Source organism: Elaeis guineensis, chromosome 15, assembly GCF_000442705.2.
Source record: "Elaeis guineensis isolate ETL-2024a chromosome 15, EG11, whole genome shotgun sequence".
NCBI lineage: Eukaryota > Viridiplantae > Streptophyta > Magnoliopsida > Arecales > Arecaceae > Elaeis > Elaeis guineensis.
The window spans coordinates 42,937,356-42,961,288 of record NC_026007.2 but is presented as its reverse complement, the minus strand read 5'-3'; the positions used below and the strand labels follow the sequence as shown (position 1 = coordinate 42,961,288).

The window sequence follows — 23,933 nt, the reverse complement described above, 5'->3', positions numbered from 1 at the left end:
AAGGCCACTGCAACACCGCCGAGACCGATGAAGGCTGAAGGAGGGACTCCACCCTCCTCCTGATCGAAACAAGGGCTTCAGCCCATATTTTGTAATTCTTTTTGGATTTATCAGATTTTTTCAATTTTTTGGGATTTTCAGTTGAAGTCGACAACCGCCCTCCTCTGGCTTTCACCAGCCTCAGGGGCAGCGCAGCGGCCTTGTCGACCTTTTGGAGGCCTCCAACAGCTCTCCTCTTCTTCTCCTTCCCTCCTTTCTCCCTCACAAAGATTGGCAATAACATAACGAGCTCGATTGCCCTCCGACGACCTCCAAAGACACTCTCTCTCCTTCCCTCCCCCACTCTCTCTCTTCCTCTCTTTGCTTCTCCCTCTCTCCCTCCTCGCCAATTTCTCGTTTTGAACACCAGAACTATCCTGGTCGGCCACCGATACGGTTCAGCACAGGTGGTTTGGAGCAGTTTGGCGAGCCACAGACTGAATCAAATGCACATAATTTTTTATTGTATTGGATCCATAAGATAAAGATTGATAGGTAAAAGATCACCATTTGATGTGCTTCCAAATTAGTTATTGATGCTGATGCTTTTCAATCTTGACGGATTATTCGCTAGAGAAAATACATAACTAGAAAAGGAGCCCTACTTTCACATAGGCCACTACAGGCAAGATTACATTAAGCTTTCAGTTTCAGCATAAGATCTGTTGAGAGTCATTGCACATCCCAACCATATAAGATCTGTTCAATAATTCATTGATCCTATATGCAAGCATGTGGACTCTATTTGTGATCAGATATTCAGATCATGATGGCTAATTTCACAAACATCAAAATCATTTTTTTTCCACCACTTGTCCACTTTATAGATTGAACAAGACCAATTATCCAATTTAGAGGTCTATGGTTCAGACAAGTTGCCATATTTTCATTATCTAACAATTTTTTTTTTCTCTCCAATTCTACTGTACATGCATATCATATAAAATGGTACTCATTCTTGGGCTGACAGACACAGGACGGTCCCCCTATGTAGGATTCTAACATTCTACAAAATTAACATATAAATCTTGTGGCAGCCATTACTCTTCAGCCAACATCGAAACATCGAACTAAGGTGCAAATAGATGCCAAAATGATCAACAACCAAGCCCTATAAGTTCCAATCAGAGTTCTAATTCACATTAGTCATGACATGATTAGCAACTATTTAGCCCTACAAATGTCTTGGGATAGAAAACAACTATTAACACATAAGATCTGGCCACATGATAGTTCATAATCAAAGGGTAATCCAGCGAATATAAAATTTTATTGAAAAGGGTCATGGAACAAATATGTCAAGTCCAACCTATATGGCATATTTTTTTTTTTATTCTGCAAAGTTTTATATTTCTAGCTGCTGATAAGTAGGAGGAACAAAAAAGATCTTGTACTTCAGGGAGAATGGTTTATAATTTCATGAAAACGAAAGAAAAAATCAACCTTCAATTTCCCAAATTGGCGGGAATACATGCTCATCTCTTAGATAAGAACATATGTTGGGCTTTGTCAATATATTATTTTTAGAAAGCAAAAGCCAACAAACATTTTCCTATATACCTGAGAACAGGCATATGAGTCTGACAAGGACTAAGATCAGAAGGCAACATGACTTGGAGATATCACTTGGATTCAATTTTAGTTTTTGGTTTGCTGTATTTGTCTTTTATTTCTGTTTATGTTTAGCTTTAGTGGGTCTTAATAAGTTTAGGGCTGAGATTAAATGATCTTGAAGCCATATTAGATGATTAGATGAGGCGACAACATGGCATGACTTAATAATAAAAGCCACATCAGCCATCAATAGGTTAGTGGGGAAATAAATATTGGATGATTGCTGTTCACGGCATTGTCATGCTAGAGTAACCACGAAGAATAACTAGGGCTGAAAATGGAGTGGATACTGGTAAATATGAATATGGATATCAAAATTAAATGGATACTAGAATTAACATCCAAATTTGTTCTAAATGGATAAAGATACGAATTAGATATTAAGCATATCTATATTTATTCTAAACGAAAATGGTACAAGTCGGATATTAGTGATATCCATATTTTCTCTATCCACATCCAGATATAAGTCAGATACTATTCAGATATAAATTGGATTTTAGCAGAATTCAATAACAAATACTAATATTGAATACATAATCATACATGATAGAAACAGAATTTATTATGCAGATCACACGTGGCACAGGTAATGAAGGATCTAAGGCATAATTATTAAACCTACACAGAGACCGACCTGGTCAAGGATCCAAGTCACTCATCCGACTAGGTTTGTATTAAAATATTAAAACCCAAAAATATATATAAACATTAATGAATTTTTTTTGATCAATTACTTTCATTGCTCTTTAATTACAGCATAAATAAAAATAATCATAAATTATCTATTTCTAGAGAACTTGTAAAAAGATTATACATGAAAATAAAAATACATAGAAGTTTTTATTGTTAAAAATTTTTAACAATAAACTTTTGAAAAATATCATAAAGAATAAAATATAATATATTCATTTTTCATTTTTAGCAAAGAGAAAAGGAATTTTATAAAAAAGATTAATATATGAAACATCAAAATCTATGTCCAATGATTACATAATGACTTGAACTAAGTAAAATAAACTGCCTATGTAAAATAGGAATGAATGCTGTAGCTTAGTGATTGAGAGTTTGTCATCCAAGTGAAAGGTCAATGGTTCAAATTTTGTGTAATGGTTACTTTAGTAAATTTTTTTACTAGATATCAGAATTCAAATCCGAAAAATCTTTGAATCTATATTCAAATCCAAATCCGACAAGATTCATTACCAAAGTTCGCCGTCTCAGTATCGGATCCAAATACATCCTATTACAGTATTGGCACGCAATACGGTACAAGACAATGAGACGTGCAGTATCCGCATGATACGAGACTGCATTCTGATTTGGTACTAGTACAATATACTACGTTACCAATCGGTACAGCAAACCTTGAATTCTAACAAGATATTCGAATTCGTATTGAATACCAAATCTTTTATCTGAGTCTAATATGGAAACAAATATGGTCAGACTTTTATCCAACCTGTTTTCAAACCTAATAACTTGCATTATGATGAGTATTTTAGAATGATATTAGGTTCTTGGCTTTTACGCATTATCCAAGGTGATACAAGGCATACCTTGTTCGGTACTAGTACATAGTACCGGAGGCATACCGACACTCGATAAATCAAACTGGCCTCGTACCTGGTGCACCAACATAGTAACAAGGTGGCACCGGCACAGGCCTGGTATCGAGATGGTGTACCTTGGTCAAACAAAATGTTTTTGCATCAACTAGGGACATAGGCCAATAAAGAGAACATCAAACCCACTTGTGTGGCTATGGACTTGAAAGAAGAGGAGCTTCAGTTGGAAAATGTACAGGATCCTAAAGACATGATGGAAGAATAGACAGTCATGCAAGAAGCTTCACAAGATTCACATTAAGGAAGAGCTAATGAAGCATATGATGAGGATATGAATTTCAGTGACTCAAATATGGTGTTTGAAGAAAAGGTGACATGTATTACTGATACATTAAAACAAGGCTGTTTGGAAGCTAAATTCCCTAAAGATGTTAAACAAATTGGGAAAATTACTCTTTTTGATCCTCCAAAATTTAAAGATGGCTGATAAACTTTGAAAAAGCTATCCCAAAAAGAATTACATTTTGATAATGCTTTTTTCATGCAAGGTGATACCATGATGAGAAACACTAACTTCAGAATTGATGAAAGGTGGGCAGATTCAAAGAAAATCAAGATTTATTTTAGTGAAGAACAATCACATTTGATGGGATCACATGTTAGCTGGAGTTCAAGTTCTACCACGAGAATCATGCAACATCAAATGTAGGGCATTTATCATTAACTAACCATCAGTTAGATTATCAACAAATGCAGCTTTAACTTCAAAGAACTTGATGCCAGTTCTTACTCAGCAGAAGCGAATGACGGAGACCAAGATCAGAGGATGGCAGAACTGGGGATTTCTCCTGGCTTTAGTTTTAGTTTTCAATTTGCTGTATTGCTATTTAGCTTTAGTGGGTCTTAATGCATGTAGGCCTGACATAAATGATCTCAAAACAATACTAGATGATTAGATAAGATGATGACATGATGCATGACTTAATAATAGAAGCCACATTAGCCATTAAAAGTTTAGTCAAAAAATAAATCCTGTATGATTATTGTTCATGCCACTGTCATTTTACAGTAACCTGCATTATGAAGGATATTTTAAAAAGTCCAAAAGTCTTGTTAGGGTTTTCCTTCTTTGTTTAGATATGGAATGTAAAGTAATCAGGTTTTATGCAGCATATGAATGAAAGAATGGAATTTTTGTTTTTCTTCTTGTGGTGTATCCTGCGATGGAAGTGTGAGGCCTTCAGACACTAGGTGTGACTCCTACATCCTGAAATGAGTGCACTATTATCTTTTACTTTCTCTTTGCTTTTAGTTTTTTATGTTTGATCCAATAATTCTTTATTCTTCTTTAATTCATCTTGCTCCCTTATCTCTTATTCATCTACCTTATTAATCTTTCCTATGAGCATGGAATGCTGTACCGTGCCAAACCGACCGGTACACCCCGTATCGAGCCAGACCGGTAGGGAATCAACACAGTTTGGCTGGTTCAAACGATATACCAGCAGAAGAGGAAGGGAAAGAGAAGGAAAGTGAGAACGAGAGAGAGAGAGGAAAGGAAGGGAGGCAGGAGCCATTGGAGGTCGGTGGTGGTCCGATACAGCCATCGGAGGGCCGCGAAAGCATCCACGGCTCATCAGTTCACCCGATAAGGCTTTGAAAAGAGCGAGAAAGAGAGAGAGAAGGGGGGAGATCATCAAAGATGGAAGCGGACGGTGTCGCGGTTGCGGAACAAGGACTGTCGCCCTTATTCATGCGACCTCCTTTTTTAAAAACAAAGATTAACAGTGAAGCCGGCAAACTATTTGTCGGCTTAAGTTTCGATTTTTTAAAAAAATCGTAAAACAGGGGCGTCGCCCCTGTTTCACGCCCGCGGTGCTGCATGCGTGGACTGCGCCGTTCGACGGCCACGGCGGCCAGTCGAAGACTGTCCGACGGCCCCGCCCCCTCCTTCCCCTCCCTCCTTTTCTTTCTTCCTCCCTTTCTCTCTCTATTTCTCTCTCTTTTTCTTCTCTCGGTTCGGGTCCGGTGCCTTCGTCGGTTCACTGTCGGTTCGGTACGGTATGAAACGATACCGAACCGTACCGCCGGCCGGCCGAAACAACCGTCGGTACCAAGACGGCGAACCTTGCCTATGAGTTTCACTTTCCATGGGATTTTTTCTTTGGTTATATAAATATCGGATTTCCTAAAAAATTCTAGCATCCACTTGGTTTGAGTTATTCAATAGCATAAACCCTTAAAAGCTTAATCTAAGCCCTAGAATGCTAAAACCTAGGGTAAATAATAACCAGTCATTACCTATTTTCTTCAAAAGTATTAATTTTCTAGATTAGTTCTATTGAAAATTCAGGTCTGAACCTGAAATTCCAGCAATTTATACCTATGCTATACCTTTATAGATTCCCTCTACATAGACTATCCTACATCAGCATCCTTTTCTCCATTTATTCTTGTTTAGGGCTATATCTTATAGCTCTCTTTGGTTTCTGGTATGCCCAATGGTAGAATTAAATGTGTACTCCATATAAGCTGAGCACTTGCCGCCTTCTTATAAATGGAGACATAATTGCTCGAGGACTGTTATATCTTTATTGCATAATTAAACAAAAACCTAATACATCACCCCAAAAAAAAAAAAAAAAAAAAACTATTACAAAACTATAGCAATAGCTAGCAGTTCTTGTCACTCTGATCGTACCCAAATGGTATAATCTCCTATTCAGAGGCTTAGACATTGTCTGGTATAGAGTTCATTATATAAATATATCAGTGCTGAAGACAGATAAAAGTGAATTATTGCAGACAATAGATGAAGAAAAAAATGAATATTTTCTGTTTAAAATAAACACAAGAAGCAATTACATGCACCAGATATATTCTTGTTCGCATGCATGGTCAACTTAAAAAACTTAGTGCATACACTTTTAGTGTTTATGTTGAGCCTTAAAGCCATTTCAACAGGGCAATTTTATCAAATTACAGAATACTCAAGCATGCAGCCTATGAACGCAAAGGCCTTTTAGCAGATTGAAACTGGAAACTGTACGGACCTCTAGACACATCACATTTCTGCATCTTGTAGAAGGCATGATATTTTTAGGGACTTTATGTGGCACAAATTCATCCTTAGGTGATGAAACTTTGAACTTCCCTGAAATGCACTCATCTCTAATAGGGCACTGACTCTGAAAGACTATGTTATCCCTCATCCATGTTTGCTGATCTTGGGACTGCTCCTTCTCAGAGCACAGTACCCCTAAGACATGTGAGAGGCTACCACTCAATGGTCTGGATGAGATACAGATTTCTCCATGCATTTAGAGAATGTTTTCTGCAATAGAAAGCAAAGGACCAAGTTAGGGTTGGCCACTAAAGTTGCAGACAACAGACTTATTAGAACAACTTTAGCCTTCTCAAAGATTTGGAGAAGTGAATGGCAACCTTTATCCATCAAAGAAAGTATTTCCAGACTCTGACATAAGGATGCAATGCAACAAAAGGCATCCATGGTCATAGGTCTCTCCTTTCAAACACAACATGCTAAACTCTGGGATCAGTATGATCAATGGACTTAATGCTCATTTATGATAATGTAGAAGTGCCACAAAGCTCTGATCAGTCATATGGCTTGAGTGCCAACTGATGTGACATGATGATATGAACTGGAAAGACTCCAGAGTAGATGTATTTGGGAAAAAGAGTAGAATATCATACAAAATAGTTCAAAATATTTACTCTACATATGTCACACTATCAAGATTTTTCTTTCAGATAAACCACCGGCAAATATAAAAGCACCTATTCAGCTTTTTTATCTCAAAAATTTTTCTTTGGGTGCTCATTAAGCTTTACTGTTAAATGTGTCTTCTCCCTTCCAAGGTAAAATTTAGGGCTTATCGTACAACTGTGCAGGCTTAGAGCTGGTGTGTTGGTTTCAGCCATTCTGGTGGAGTTGCAGTATATATGAATCCATCTAATAAGAATGGAATCTGTTGGTGGACCAAAGCATTAGTTTCTAACCAAGCCAAAGAAAGAAAATTTCAAGTTTTAAACTATATGGGGAGAGAGAAGCTAAGCAGCCATGCCTAGCCTTCCCATGCCCTACTCCGACATCATATCATTGGTTATAAAAGATGCAATACTGGCAGCAAGAGATCAAGTTCATCCAGGTTTTCACCTAAAATCCAATTATATTCCAAGTACAACATCCTAGAACCATGCTAAATACACCTATCTTTATTCATTCTCCATCCCTCCCTGCTACGCATCCCAATACCCACTGCTCTTCCCCTTTGTACTTCTTCTCCTTCTCCCTTCTCTCCCTCTCTTCCAAATCTGTAAGGCCCACTGTTTTCCTAGACTTTCTCTGCTTCAAGCCATGTGCATTTCCAACCAGCCATTAAAATTCACAAAGGAAGTGGTTTGCCAGAATGAAGGGATGGTTGGAAGGCAATGTTCTCCAAAAATACAAATAAGACTCGAGACATGCATATCCCTATCACCCTGCTGCACCCATAATAATACCTTCCCAAATGCATTACCATATCAGCAGCAAGCCAGCAACAGTAGCACTGAACTAAACTTCAACAGATCGTCAGCTAAGACAAAACAGAATGGAAAAACTTAAATTCACTCCACATCACTCCTAAGAGTGACGGGCGACCTTTCTTGATGAATCAAAATTAAGTCAAACTCAATCGGTTCACCAACACAGCTGCTGAGTGTAATATAGAACATTAGTTGGACACATATTCTATTATGTTCGATTCTTACTGGTATCCACGCAAGCACTCCACCTTTCTAGTTTCAATTATTTCCAGTAGAGGAAACTCATTTTCCCAGCAATTTATTAAATTTTCATATAGGGCTGGATGAAATGTTGCAAAATATAGTGTTAATTTAACAATATCATTCACAACATCACATAAAGAATCGAATTTAAGGACCGAAAGTTTATTTTTTATGCAAGACTTAGATTTGGGTACAGCAGTCGATGACTTGGGGCCGAAGCTAACGGATCAGCATGAGCATGCGAATGAATATATCATCCCCACCAACACCTTCAATGCTTCCAAAGGCCGCTCCAAAGAACCCAGCAACCGACACAACGACGGCATTAATTCTCATAAAACCATTCTAAACAAGTGAAAATAATCAAAAAAAAAAAAAAGGAAGAAACCAAACGAAGGAACAACAACCTGTATACCACTACAAGTTCTGGAGGGATAGGATGGGCTTCTCACCTAGTGGTCAGCAAGTTGAAGAATTAACAGAAATCCTCATGGTCATGCTCCAATTATTTGTTCATCATTGCTTCTTGAAAAAAAAAGGGACCTTTCATCAGTAGCTCATTGTTGCAATGCCCCCGAACAGACAATGGCTTATGAACAAAGACTTTTATTAAAAGGACAAGATAAGGGGAGAGCAAAAGACTCCAAGTGCTGTGAGAGAGAAAAAAGGGCCCCTCAACCTGTAGTTCTTCTTTGGAGACCTGAGAAGGACATAGAAGCACATCCGCAGGCACCCAAGAAAAGCAGCAAGAGAAGATAAGAAGGTTGGGAAGAGGGGGCAGGGTGGTAGACTGGGAGAGGTGGTTTGGGTAAAACAGGAGATTGGCTCCCTGGAGGATGGAGATCTGGTAATTGCCAAAGTAGGCAGAACAAAGCCAGGAGAGCAGAGAGGGAGGACAAGAGGCCAGGGGTATTTGTGGAAGTGCAAGCTTGGAAGAACGGGAACCCGGTCGATTGGTCCTTTGTGGCATGGAGGTGGGGAACGGGAAAATGTCTTTTAAGACATGACCAGCTGGCAATAACAAGAAAAGGTTGCTAAGTTTTTTTTACAATCTGATGGAATTAGGCGCGTGCGGAGTACACACGTGCATGTATAGAAGAAATAAGGGGTATACGGATGGGAGGAGAGGATGGATGCATCAGACATTTTCTTTTAAAAAATACATAAAGTCGCAAGATTAAAGAGAAAAACTTTAAAAGAAAAAAATAAAGCATGCACTATAGAATCATTTGGTTGATGGGAATAAGAAGGGGAAATTTGGCCAATAAAAAAAAAGAAAGAACCTCTGTTGTTTGTTGGAATTTTTAAAAAGAGACATTGAAAAGTGATATTTTATGGAAAAGAAGAATTTATACGGGATATGAAATTTTGACTTTTGTACGGGAAAAGAATTAGGATTTTTTTCTAAAAGTACCGTTAAAATCATGAATAGAATGAAAAAAAAATTATTAAAAATATAATAGATATTTTATATAATTTTTTTAAGAAAGTAGACATTCAATCAAATATAAAATATTCTAGAATACATTATTTTTGCATGATCAATCAAACATATCAAAATTATTTTTTTGAAAATCACATCCCTATGAATCAACTTTTTAGGAAGAAAAATATTCCACCAAATAAAACGAGCCCTATAAGATAAAACTAGCCAACACATGATTAGAGAAGATAAGAAAAACTCATTATCTTTTTTTTCAAGAGAATTATGCATCCTTAAACTGTGTGGTCAATTGCATAATGCTGTTCTCAAGATATGATTCGATCATAAAGAATAAAGAATTTTTTTTCAGTCCACTCAATTTGAATCTCTTAAAAAAATTTAAAGATATTTAAAAAAAGCTAAAACAAGATCTAAGTCCCCTTTTCTTTGATTAATAAATATGAAAATGAGTTACATGGTTTCTATTTATACCAGTGAAGTCAGTCCTTGTATAATTAAAATTGAATTCTTATTCTAGTTTAAACAAAAATATAACTTTTTTGAAATAAATATAAATAATAAAAATAATTATAAAAATAATTAAAATTCTATAAAAAATAGATCTTGACTTTTACATCAACTTTATTTTCAATTGTTTTGCTTAATACTTATTGGATTGAGAAATATGTTCGATCAAAATATTTCTTAAAAAAAAAAATTTGTATTCACTTGTATATTTCTAAGCCTAAACAATAGAATTTCATCTTGATCGTTTGCTGCACTATATCCTTAAAAGGTGGCATCATATCATAGAACTTGAAAACATACTATATTTCAAAAAAAAAAAGGATCTCAAACAAACATCATATGGGCAAGTTAGGATCTTTGGAAGATTGGTGCATTATTCAGCTTCCCAATATAGTATATTTTGCTTCTAAACCTATCCAACCCTTCCCACTGTATATCATTAGATGAAAATTTAAATTCAAAATGATTTTTTTCTATTTTAGAAAGATAATACAATAATTTATTAGCTATGATCTTTTCTTTTTGCTTAAACAAATCATCATATGCATCATGACACATCTTTTAAGAAATATATTATCAATATGCATCATTACAAAGGTCTTGCTCCAAGCTTAGTTGAGCTAATTTATCAAGTTTTTTCCTTAATCTTAGTGATTTGTGAATTATGATTAACAAAGAATTAATATGTAATACTTATTTGAGCACATGGCTAATGCGTATAACTGAATTATAGCTCAGGCATGGAAGTACTGAGAAAGATGAATATTTAAAAGTTAAAATATTGATTTTTAGGATTTTTTGCATGAATAACCACCAAAATATTCAAATTTATATAAATACTCTCTTAAATTAATATCTGCATGTATACCTTCATAAAATACTTATTCTACATAATATATCCTTTCTTTTTCTCTTTTTTATAGCATTGTTTAATACCATTAAGAAATGAGTGGTTTAAAATTAAAATAACCAAAATATTCTTAATGTATAAACTACAAAAAGAAATATTTATAAGAGTATGTAAGCAAATAGCAACTTTACAAGAGTATTCATGAAATTGCTTGTATTTACAAGGATATGCATGAAAAATCCTTTTGATATCTTTTCCTATTTCTTATATATATATATATATATATATATATATATATATATCAGTTCATATATCAAAATACTTGGGTTATTTCATTTTTTCCCTATGGTCCTACCTTGGCTGTATTAAGCTAAGATCTCAATTTATCTTACTTTCATCCACCTATTGAGGTTGAAAAGAGTTTCGAAACTTGCAAAAGTGGGGAATAGCCTTCCCAAAATAACGGATATCTTGACTTCTAAGCCTTTTTCCCACTATTTGAGATAGGTTTTATAGATTCTTGTTTGCTCGATATTTCTATTAAGAACCATATCTAATATTATTCAAAGCTCCTAATAGAAGATGTTTATTTTTTTATGTCATTTATCTATCCAATATTAAACCTCCATTTTTCTAATATGGACTTAAAATCGGATAGAGTGCTATAATATATAGCATCTTGGATATAGAACCGTAATCTTTTTAGCATATGTTTGTAGATACATAGAATGCCTCACTTTAGTTGGTGAACTCTTCTGCCAACCATTAATTTTGAGATGCCAATTAATAGCTGGTTAAGGTACAAAATAAAGTATCTATAGTATATGCTCTTACTATTTACGTTGCTATGGAATTTAAACTGCATGTACTCTACCAAGCCAACTCTTTTGTTGACTCACAACAAAAGAACAAGGTATTTCATTAGGGTTCTTATATTTATTAAATTGTTGACATCACAATCCAATCTTGTTGCTCAAAAATGCAATCCAAGAAGAAGCATGAATTGGATCCTTTTCAAAATCTTAAACAGGAAGTCCAGTGGAAATAAAATTATGTTGTAATTAAATGAGGTGTAGGACATTATAACCACAAATATGCTAATGCAAGATTGAAATTGATAGATATGTATGCTAATATTAACAAAAAGAGCCTAAATAAATAAGGTGATAAGTACAAACATAGCAAACATTAGGATTTTATAGAGGATTGAAGCCAAACTCAACTCCTATATCATCTTTCCAAGAGAATCTCCTTGAGAATTGCAATCCACTAATTGTATCCTATAATTACAAGATCTGTTGATTTTCCATCAATCTACAATACCCCAAGCTTGTGCAACAACAAGTATGAAGGCACAGTTGAGCCTTTCCTAAAGTTTCAATGTAATACTTGAAACTTATCACTAAAATAAATAATTTAAAGAAGGAATGAATAACAAACAGAGTACTTCATATCTTGAGCAAGGTTCATATTTTTTAGCTCAATTTGAATGAAAAAAGAAGTGAGAAATACGCTGATGAAGCTCTTTCCCACTTAGAATCTCAATTGAATGCTCAAGAAGAGCTTGTTCTCTTTTAATAAATAATATACACTAATATGCACCCAGAAGAACTTATTCTATTTTAATTCTTGAAGCTTTTATATCAAGTGAAGAGGCTTTGGAGGCTTTCTTGACCATTGGAGAGCTTTAGTAGATCATAAAATTCTATTTAATATATTATATACACTAAAAAATAAGCCATTGCAGTCTATTAAATTTAGAGGAGTCAACTATTGATTCCCTGTAGTCGGCTCCTTGGCATTTAGGGTTGACTTCTCTTTAAGTAGAGCCGATTCTTGAAATATCATAGAAACTAGATCTTTTGTTGCCACCTTATGGCTATTCTATGTTTGATGCCTGATCATCTGAAATCCACATCTGGATTAGATCAACTCCCAAAATACTATAGAAATTGTGTTTTCTATTTCCACTATATGATAGTTTTGGTGTCAATTTCTATGAGTTTGGAGTTGACTCTTACTTAGGTGCCGATCAACTCCTACATGTAGAAGTCAGCTTCCAAGATGCCAGGGTTGATACCTTTAGGATTAGGGTTAACTCTTGACCAAGCTATTGAAATGAGACTCTATTTTAGTCTATGGTCATCTTGGGTCAACTTCTCTAGGGGCTGGAGTCGGCTCTTCGTAATTTAAAAATTCTAAAATGATTTGTATGCATCTCCAACCTTTGAAATTGATTTCCCAATGCTTCTTTACATACTTAAATGCAATAAGCTTTTTGGAAAATAAAATTTAACCTTTTCAAAATATATAATCATTAATATCATTCTCAAATTTTTGTAATCATCAAAATCAATTCTTTGGATCAATAGATCTTATAGTATCTATGTAGTTCAGTTCTTTTGTCTTCCAAGCTAGACTATATCGACACTAAAAGATCAAATTATGATGTCTACAATCTGACTAACACAGGAACTGCAATAAATCACCTTGTTCTTCTATTGTATGTCAACAATAGGGTCAGCTCGATAGAATCTACAAATTAAGCCGGTTTCAAATGGTTGGAAAAAGGCATAGTGATATAAGTTAAGAAAGTATGTAAAGAATTAGTCTACTATTTTATAAAAGCTATTCGCCACTTCTACAATGTTTCTAAATTTAAAACTCTTACCAGCTTTAGTGAGTGCATATGAAAGCAAGATAATATCTTTCTTTTAATATAGCCACTGAGGGATGCTAGGGGGAAAAAAAAAATGACTCAAATATTTCAAGATGTTAGCCAACATAGGTATAATTGAAAAAATATCAATTTTTTTTTTTACATATATATCCTCCTAAATATGAAAAATTATATAAATATCTTCATAAAGAAATTATGCATGTGTGCGTGAGCGCATGCTCCAATCTTATTTCATGGTCAACAGAGAGGCAACATACAATTTAATAGTCTAGTTGTGAAGCTAAATATTGTATAGTTGCAACCACAGCTGCTGAACTTCAATTATTACAATGTTTGCTCTGTGATTTGGGGATGATGCCCACTAATCTATCCATTCCATTTGCGATAACGCCATGCTGCATCCATGACTGCTGATTCAATCTTTATGGCCCCATAAAACACAGTCACATGGAGAAGGATGTTTATTTTGCTAGTGATTGACTCGGAACCATGTAGCAATCCTATCATGACAATTCTTATATAAACAAAACACTCAGGTGAGTGGAGCTGAGATTTCTCCAATTATAAGTTTGTTTAAACACTTGCCTTCCTCTTCTTCCGCTACCTGCCACACAACGGATTAGCCCAAGCCAAGCCTAGTGGAGGGTTAAGGCTCATGGCAACTTCTGGTTGATATTGGTGTACAGCTCAATGACTAAAATGAGCTAGGCCCAGTGCCTAGATATTGTAAATTATGATAGGAGTGAACTAATAGATCTCTAGAGTTGAAAGGGTTATAAAAAAGAAAAAAAATAATGATGTATTATGATTGTGCCACTGACGCTCTAGTATATTTTTGCCCATATAAATAATATGTCTGAACATCTGTCCATCTTCTTGAGTTCCCAATGCCCAGTTTGCTCGTATCACACGGGAGCTAACCATTGTTTGGTACAAGAACTGACATTTGGCGACACCTATAACCAAATAATAAAATAATACTAAGGAGTATAAGCACCGTTTGCCGCAGGTAAAAGATTGCTCCATCCTTGGTTACGTTGAACAAAAGGCAAGCCAATGCCCACAGCTATGACATGCAACTTAATAAATTTTAAGCAGGACAGTCAGCTTTGAGGTGTGTATTCAGTCCCTAATTAATATTATGGATCGGATAAATCTTAGATATTTTATACATAATCAATAAATTTTAAATAATATATTCTGTTAAATATTTATATATGAATATGATATGTGAATCATATAGATTACACATAAATACAGTTGAAGATATATGGTTATGGTTATCTTTTATAGATATATCCACGAAAAGAAGTTCAAATCTGCAAATCTGAACTAGCTTATTGCTACAACCTTTCCACATACTTTGTCTGCCTTGAAGAGAGCTGAAAAAAGACTTTTTGTTATTGGAAGAGTTCTGTGTGTTCCCTTAATAAATGAGAGAGTATCTATTTATAGAGTTGGGATAACTATCTACTAGTTGAAGTAAGCTCAAAATTCAAACTTAAACTTTATCTCACAAAAGATAGAGTTTAATTCGAATTTAATCTTTTATCTGATAACAGATAGAGATTCAATCTCTATATAGGTGGATTCTTTAATATTATCAATACATTCTAATTAATTTTTTTTAAATAAGATCTTAGATTATTATAAATAGTATTAGAGCTAAATTTATATTAGTCAAAAACTATTTATTTCTACATAGAGTATTGATTAAATAAGTAATATCTTTGGACTAGTTCTTTTGGATTTTATGGACATACGTTAGTCTCACATCGGTTATAGATTAAGTAAATCTTGAATATTTATATAGGATCAATAAATTTATATAATATTTTTAAATTAAAATTTTTGAATGAGATCCTATGACATCAATTATATATATATATATATATATATATATATGCTTTGTCTCAATTAAAAACAAAGAAAAATTAAAAGCAAATACGTGATCACATGAGCAAATGAGTTGTTCAACTCATCTAGTTAGGTCCATTTTAAAAGAGTAACCATGGTTGTATAGGCATCATTTTTTCTTTTTATATTTTTCTTTCTTCAAAACCCGCGTTGAAAGTTTCTAAGATTCCAATCATAGTCTGGCCTTGATCCATTGGTGCCAAAAGCCAAAGAATCACTGCCATAAGAGCCAAAAAAAAATGGCATTCATGCGAGCTACCTATGAGCCTATTGCTATTATTGCTTCTTTTAATCATTCTGGCCACCCACTTAATGATGCCTAATAGTGCTTTAATTGCTAGTGTATCCGAGAAGCATAGCTCATCTATTGTGTCACGTACCCTATATGTGTATATCTCTCTCTCAGGGCAGCATAGTCTTTAAGATGACTTGACCTTGCCTGCCTTGTAGAGGCTCAAAAGGAGAAAAAACAAGTACCATCACACTCGATTTGAAGGCCACCTTTTTGTTAAAGAAAAGGGTGGGTGAAGCCTTGATTGATTTGGAAAGATGTCGGACAAATATGAGGGTTTATGGGTGTAAGAAAGGAGCCACCATATACGTAGATATGTCATCAATTCAAATGATGTTTATGAAGATAAGGAGGCATCATCTTTAGCCTCGGGTCCACCACCCAAGTCCCCCGACCCTAGCAAGTTCCAAAGCAGAATCCCAGATGCGATGAGGAGGAGGATGGCCCACCATCACTTCCATGAACTGATGAATCCACCAATTAATTGATTGGCCCCCAGCTGTGAACCTTACTGATCCATGAAAAATATTTTTTTAAACAAAATCAAATTTATTATATCAATTTAATAAAAATACATCCATATAAATTAAAAATAAAATATTAAAAAAATCTAAATAAAATTTTATAAAAAAAATTTAAAAATTTTTTTTTATATAATTAGACACATATGTCACTATCCAATTAGTCGTACTATTAGCCTCTCTATATAGATATATCGTCTTATGAGATAGAAGAGAAACAGTCTGTTGGTGTATGTGATCCAACTTTATCACCATCTGGACACGTGACGACAGATTGTTATCTGAGCTAAATATTTTTTCAGATTACATCGGCATATTATCGATCTGCCTCTTCAAGATAACATTTGAATTGGCCTAACCCAGAGCTGCTATTGAAAGACATAATGTTTGTCTCAGTCGATCTATAGTGAATTACTTTGGCGCTCAATAGATATGGTTATTAGTGCTAAAAGCACGATCTTCAATTCAGTCGATCGCTGATCTTTTCTATTCCACATCGGCATGTTACCGATGTACCATAAAAAATATAGACGGTTATCTGGCAGCTATCCTCCAGTTCAGCAATAACTATCTTCCAGCTATATTTCAGTTCATTACCATATGAGCAAACATCCCACGATCTCTACATAGCTGATCATTCTGTTACAACAAACTAACGGTTTAAACAAATTTCCAACGGCATAAATAGATTCCCAACGGCCTAAACAGATTTCCAACGGTTTAACAAATTTTTCTTAAGGCCTAAGCGAGTTCCCTCTATATAAAAGGGGATAGGATACTCTCTGGAAGGTAAGTCATAACTCACAGAGATAAAAGTCTATTAAATTTTCTCACTGAAGGCAATCAGAATTCTCTCCACTTCTTTCCACTTTCAAACTCCTATTTCTTACTTTCACTTCTTCATTTCTACTACTTGTTCTCCAGGTCCCGACTGACTTAAGCATCAAAAGATCCTAAATCGAAAGATACCCCATCGATTTCAGGACTTTTTTTGTAGGTTCACTTGCGGTCCACACCAACTATATCCTTAGTAACTCTCCAGATTGATCTTCGATCGACCTTGCCTACTGTCAACTGAAGTCTTGCTGCAATACAGTCATTTTTCAATAATTATCCGGAGACCGAACGCGAGATTGCTGGCGGTAGAAGGATTATATCTCTTCGAACCTTCCATCCTGGAAGTTGAGCTCTATGCCGCTTGGGCTACTATTGTCCATGTTCGATAGGAGCTACAGGTAGAAAGGATTATCATTGAGAGAGACTGCCATTGTAATAGATAGGATTCAGAGTGATGTGACATAGTTGGATGCTCATCCTCTCATTTAGAACATTCGGATCTGCCTTCACAACTTCACCACCGTCTCTATTTAACACGTCTTTTGGGCGGCAAATAGTATTGTTGACTAAGTCGTCTTGTCTCCTATGTGATTGAGTATACTAGTGACTAGATCTAGTATCAGGGTTAGATTTGCCCTTGAGACTTGCATAATGTTTTGTTTCTTAACCTTTTAGATTGTGCTCGTGCCAAATCAACATGAGCACCCTCTTGCTTATGTTAAAAAAATAATAATAATCATATAATAATAGATGAGAAGAAAAGTATCCAAGAAAAGTTTTTGCTGCCAAGGTGTTAATAATAGTTAATGGGTCAAATTGTCTGGGATTTGGGTTGATCTTTTTCCATAGCCTCACTGGGTTCGGTCTGTGTTTATGCTTATTCATATGATTATTTATTTGCACCTATTGAGTTAGTTGGGTTTGATCGGTCTGGATTTATGATTAGTTATTTGTACCTATCAGGTTAGCTGGGTTTGCTTGCCGTTAGAGTCTTCAATCCAGTTTAGTGTTAGCTTCACCATATAAATTTATTGCCAAAAATTATGCTTGCATGTCATACCTCTGTGAAATTTAATAGGTTATATCAGTTCTCCTCGTGTGAGTGGGGTGGGGGGTTTGTTTGATGAGTTTAGAAATATATCACTTTTAATTATCTCACATGTAGTCATGTAAAGCGATTATCCAATAAAAAACAATAATTAAAAGTGAAGATTAGTCTTGTAATCATGAAGCATTATTTTTAATTCAAACCAGGTTCCCAAACTTGATTCATACGTAATGGCGACATCGAACAATGCCCCACATGAAATAATTTCAAAACTATAATATATCTTGACTAGATTAAACGCATGGCCTTTAAATAATTAGATTAAGCCGTTGTTCTTTTGGGAAGAACTAACCATGCTTAATATTTCAAGTGTAGCTTTTTATCTCCTTGTTAGATGCGCGTCTTATTCATATGGTGTGAACGGCTTTTGCAGCCCGCCGGAAATGACGCGCGGCATTGTTTTCCATCTCTACTTTTAACATCTCTGGAACAATGCCGGCTTTTATAAATCAATCCCACTTAATTTAGTCATACTTTTTTGCTCTTCTCTCTTTTTGATGGAGAATTATTTTATTCTCCAAGGTAGAATAAAGGCGCGTCATAAACTCCATGCCTTTTCTTTTATACAAGAAACTACATTTTTTGGGAAGTTCGTCGCCCTTCGGTGAGCAAAGTAATTTTATTTGGTGTACATTTCAAATTGTTTTCAATGAAGTTAGAAGGTGAATCAAGTTTTGCTAGGTTGATGTTGGATTCTGTATCGATATTATTTTATTACGATATTAATTCATTTGGTTCAATATGCCTCATATATTATATACCGATTCGATATCAATACAGTATGATATGATTGGTATACATCGATATCAAACCAGCATGACAAACCATCAAATGGATCCAGGAGTTTGTTTTGGCACGTATTTTAAATTATTTTAATAAAGCTGAACCTTTAGTCAAGTTCAATATTCTCGTCATGTCAATTAGTTATGTACATGCTTGGTTGCAGCTCAAAGTAAGCCTAACAATATATCAATAGTCTAAACTTGTACCTACCAATGGGATAAGCTAACTCAACCCTTTTGTAAGGCTGCTGCAATCACACCAGACCAAAATTGTTAATTTTAAAATATGAATCTCTTTAAGCAAATCTAAAATATGAATCAAAGTTTCGTTCCAAGTCATAATTTAAATAATTAGTGATACATCAAGCATATAACCTTTTTGGAGGCCTCACACTATGTTAAACATGCAGATAGCAACCATTTATTATTAGTATTATATATTATGAACAACAGTCATGTTTTGGTCCTTCAGAATATGAACTAAATTTTGGAACTACGCATAGGCATTATTAATAGAAAAATGGGAAGTTGATTTTGTCGAGCAAAATTACTATTATATTATTATTAGCAGTTATTTTTTTCCATGGTAATGATTCATAATGATCGAATACTATAATACTTACAATTCTATTTCAAAGAGATCCAATCAAAGCTGGACTCGAAAGAAATATTATGTTGGTATAACACTGTTAAATGAAACAATGTCCAAAACCAGATATGTTCCCAAAGATGTAAGCTCTTTTCAACCCTTGTCCTGTGGGAGGATCCAAGTAGACCATGGTGGGCCTCAGAGTTGTGACAAGGGATCAAATCTGTGGGACATGAACAAGACTCATCCTTCCTTGCGTTGGTCCACCTAATGTTAGGGGTGGTTCATGAGGGATCATTCAAAAAAAATATTTGTGATCATGTCAAAGAACATAGGTTTTGGAGTTTATGGTAGAAACAAATACCACCCCTGCAACTGTTTCTGCCCACTATTATAAAAAAGGTTAGGTTGAGACAACATCAACATGGATACAAAGTTATATAGGATATAAGGTCGGTTGACCTACGCTGATAGGACCCATTGATCCAAAGACAAACCATGGCCTTGGGGGAAGGAACATCCCAGATGTCAACGCAGCACAAGTTGAGATACGTCTCATTTCCTTTGGCTCAAACTTGGTTCATATTGCCTAGTTGAAATAAATTATTGGGAAGATATTTGTCATTTGTCCCAAAGGAAAATGACATATAGACTATCCAATAGCATCATATGCATCATTAATGAAACCAACCTTGTAGTAGATAATGTTTCCGTTCCCTTCAAAAGCTAGACATGCCTTTTGTTAATCCTATTGGTTATGATGAAATGATGCGTCGTGACAATTATTATATGTTTGTAATCTTATAACAAATTGGTTACACTTGTAGTTCTTTTCCTTGATTGGAATGAGGTCAAAATTAGCTAGAATACTATATGTGCACATGCAATGAGGGTGCGAAATTTGCCAACATGCAATAAAAATGACATGGAATTTCATGCACAAGTGGGCACGTTTAAGGACTTTTTTGTCATTCGCAAAATGCATATGTAGATTTTGCATCTATGCCAATTTAATTATTTTTATAGACATGAAGAGGTTTTTCATCGAGGAAGATTCTGACACCGTTATTAATAGATTCGAAACAATATGAAGCAGTTAGAGGCCTATTTGCTATATTATGATATCTAGATTGCTCTTTATCTTTTAGCAGCGATGTTAGTACGATATGTTTATCAGGAGGCGAATAGCATAGCAGATTAGATCATATCTTATATGATGGAGCACTCTGGAGAAACGAGACATACCCACCGACCCTACGGGATCTTTTATACTCAAATTTTATAGGCTGCTCTCATACTAGAGTAATATGACCACTCGTATGTATCAAAGCCCCTTGAAGTATGCAAAAACATCTAAAACAAAAGACACGGTTGGAATCACAGCCTGTAATGAAGGTATCAATAACTATAGATGTCTATTTTTAATGATTGGCTCAAGATACTATCTGCTGGACAGCCACCCAAGAATTGCACCAGCTAGCCTCATTAGGTTGATTTGTTTCAGATTCAAGAATATATCAATTCCTACTTGTTATAGTTTGAAAAAACTTGTTTTGATCAGCCGAGTGCTAGATTAATCGTTCTAACCTAAACCAAACCACCTTGCAAACTATAAACAATGGTAACATAGTATATTTCAACTTCTGACTTGATTACATCTCTGTCAATCACTTGGAAACCTCACTACCATGACCTATTAATTTGGAATTCTTAATTTGTTATAAAAAAATTAATGTTTAATGTATGATCATAGTCTACTGCACACATCATAAATATATATTATATATAAAAAAGTAGTTACTTATACTCAAATCTGGAGCCCCCTAGTTCCTGGTGCCTGTTTGAGAATGGGTAACATGAAAACACCCAAGTTGGTCTGTCTCCTTTCCAATTTTGATCAGCTTAATTCCAACTCTACAAATTAGCAATCGATCGAGATCAAATTAATTCTTACCTGAGCCAACCAAAATCATGTGTACCCCAACTTACAGCATCATACCATGCATCTTCTAGATTAGTTCCTTGACATGCCACAGATGTCCAAATTAACCATGTTGAACCAGTCATTGCTTGACTTGGATTTGAGTCAAACAAGAAGCTCAACAAGATGTATAGACTCAACAAGACAACAAAAACTTGATGTATAGTTGAAGCTACCTTCTATGGGGTAGGTGATACTGGTAGACATCTAATCTAATTAGAACTCAACTGGTTCTTGACCTAAACCTCAGAAACACCATGATCACCTAATGATATGCATCCAAACCAACTCCAGCAGCTTACAAAATATAAACAAACATTTCAAGCGTCATGCTGATTTCTAATGTGAGTTGTTGAATAGAATTATGAAAGCTTTGTTTTCTACAGTTCATAAAGATAGCTTTTTAGCTTGCTTGATTGTTGACTAATGACATGCACATTATTGGTATTAGACCTGTATAGCCAATCAGCTAATATGCCCAACTATGAGAGTAACCTACCATCATATAGCTGTTGTAACAGGCCACTTTGTAGTTTAGCTTTGTACGTTTGACATTTTATATTACGTTCTAAGTTTGTATGTTGGGAAGGATATTTTTGTATGGACTCTCAGAATTGAATTCTCCAGTAGCTGCTGCTGGATCGTAGAAGGATCATTCTGAAGTGAAGAAGCTAAAAGTTTGGATTTTAAGTAATGACGGACGATATGGCATGGAGCAATAAGAGCTACTTGGAAGAATTTCATAACTAAACTTTTGTTGTTTCTACATTGGGAGGAAAATCCCTGGTCCATCAAATTGCACCAAGAAAATTTTTTGTGCACCGCAGGTGGTGTAGAAAATTCGACGTGGAGTGCACCACCTTATCTGATTAATCTATGTAGCCACCACTCTCGAACGCACATTTAATGTCTATAGTTCCACTTTTTCATTTGAAATTTTGAATAACGAAAATATCTCTTCTGTTTTGAAAAAATTATGTCGGTATATTATGACATCCTGTATCAAATTATGACTTCTTATATGTAAGATATCATAACATGATCCAGGAAATTATAACATTTTGTATCAAACTATGATTTTCTGTATGCAAGATGTCATAATATGGCTCAGAATGTCATAATATGAGAGGGATATTTTGAACGACGAAAATATTCTTATTTTTTCAAAAAAATTATGATATTTTGTGACATATTATCATATCCTGTGTCAAATTATGACTTTCTGCATGCAGGATATCATAATATTGTAGAGAAAGTCCTAATATGAACATAAGATGTCATAATTTTTTTCAAAAAACAGAAGCATTTTTGTTATTCAAAATTTTAAATGAAAAAATAAAACTATAGGCATTAAATGTGTGTTGAAAAATGATGATCATATTGATCAATTAGATAAGATAGTGCGCTCCACATTAGATTTTCTACACTACCCATGGTGCATAAAAATTTTCTCAACTGTACCAAATTGAATATAAGCCTGTTCTACCTTTTGAAAAGTAAGCTGCATCCGAGTTCAACTTTCGGTACTTCTTTAATTATGTCAATATATTGAGAGACCTTCCAACACTGCATACGTAAGGGTTTGCATCCTCTAATCAAATAGATCAGCATTGTCTCTACCAAAAAAATAAAATAAAATAAAAATACAGTATTATGTAGCATGCCAAATCATTATGTAGTAAGCCAGATTTTGAAACCCTTGACACTATTTTCTTCCAACCTCACAATCAAGGGTCCAGTAACATCTACTTATAACAAGCCACCGTTGATATCGTCATCATAAGATCGAAACTGAATCGAATAATATATATCCATATTCATATTTATTTTATTTAATAAATATAAATATAGATCTGAATATTATTTAGATATAAAATTCATATTCATATTTATTTAAATAGATACAGATATAATTCGAATACTGAAAATAAAAATACAATTCAAATACTGAAAATATAGATATAATTACAGATATAAACTGAATAACTAAATTTTATAATTACAAAATCAACGATATTACTAAATAAACCATAAATTAAATTAATAATATTTTTTTTATAATTTTTATATATTTTTTAAAATTTAATAAATATTATATAAAACTATATAAGATTACAAGTAGATTTGGATATTCGAATAGATGAGATAGTCATCTATTTTTTAACAAATATAAATATAAATATAAATATTAATCAAAATTTAAAATTTATATTTATATTCATATAAATTTAGATATAAAAATAAATTCGAATAGATATTATCCATGCTACTTTCACCCCTATACCATCAACAATTACAACAGCTATATCAGCCATTGGCCAACAAACATTGCATGGGAGATTTTTTTCTTTTCACTTTGTATTTTGGAGATTAAACTGATAATAGTTATAATGAGTTATAATGATTGTTA

At 34.4% G+C, this 23,933-nt stretch overlaps 1 protein-coding gene across 7 annotated transcripts in view; it reads right to left on the bottom strand.

The window, feature by feature from the left end:
• LOC105061482 (probable histidine kinase 5) overlaps positions 1 to 8,992 on the bottom strand; it is a 32,589-nt gene extending 23,597 nt beyond the window's left edge. For 2 of the 7 annotated variants that reach the window (XM_073249310.1, XM_019846102.3), the window contains exon 1: positions 8,468 to 8,991. The gene's annotated coding sequence lies outside the window, so the exon portion shown is untranslated. Of the gene's footprint in view, positions 1 to 6,274; positions 6,556 to 8,467 lie in introns of all 7 variants that reach the window. The other 5 variants (XM_073249309.1, XM_073249308.1, XM_019846099.3 and 2 more) reach the window with 5 other exon arrangements.
• Between the last annotated feature and the right edge of the window lie 14,941 nt (positions 8,993 to 23,933).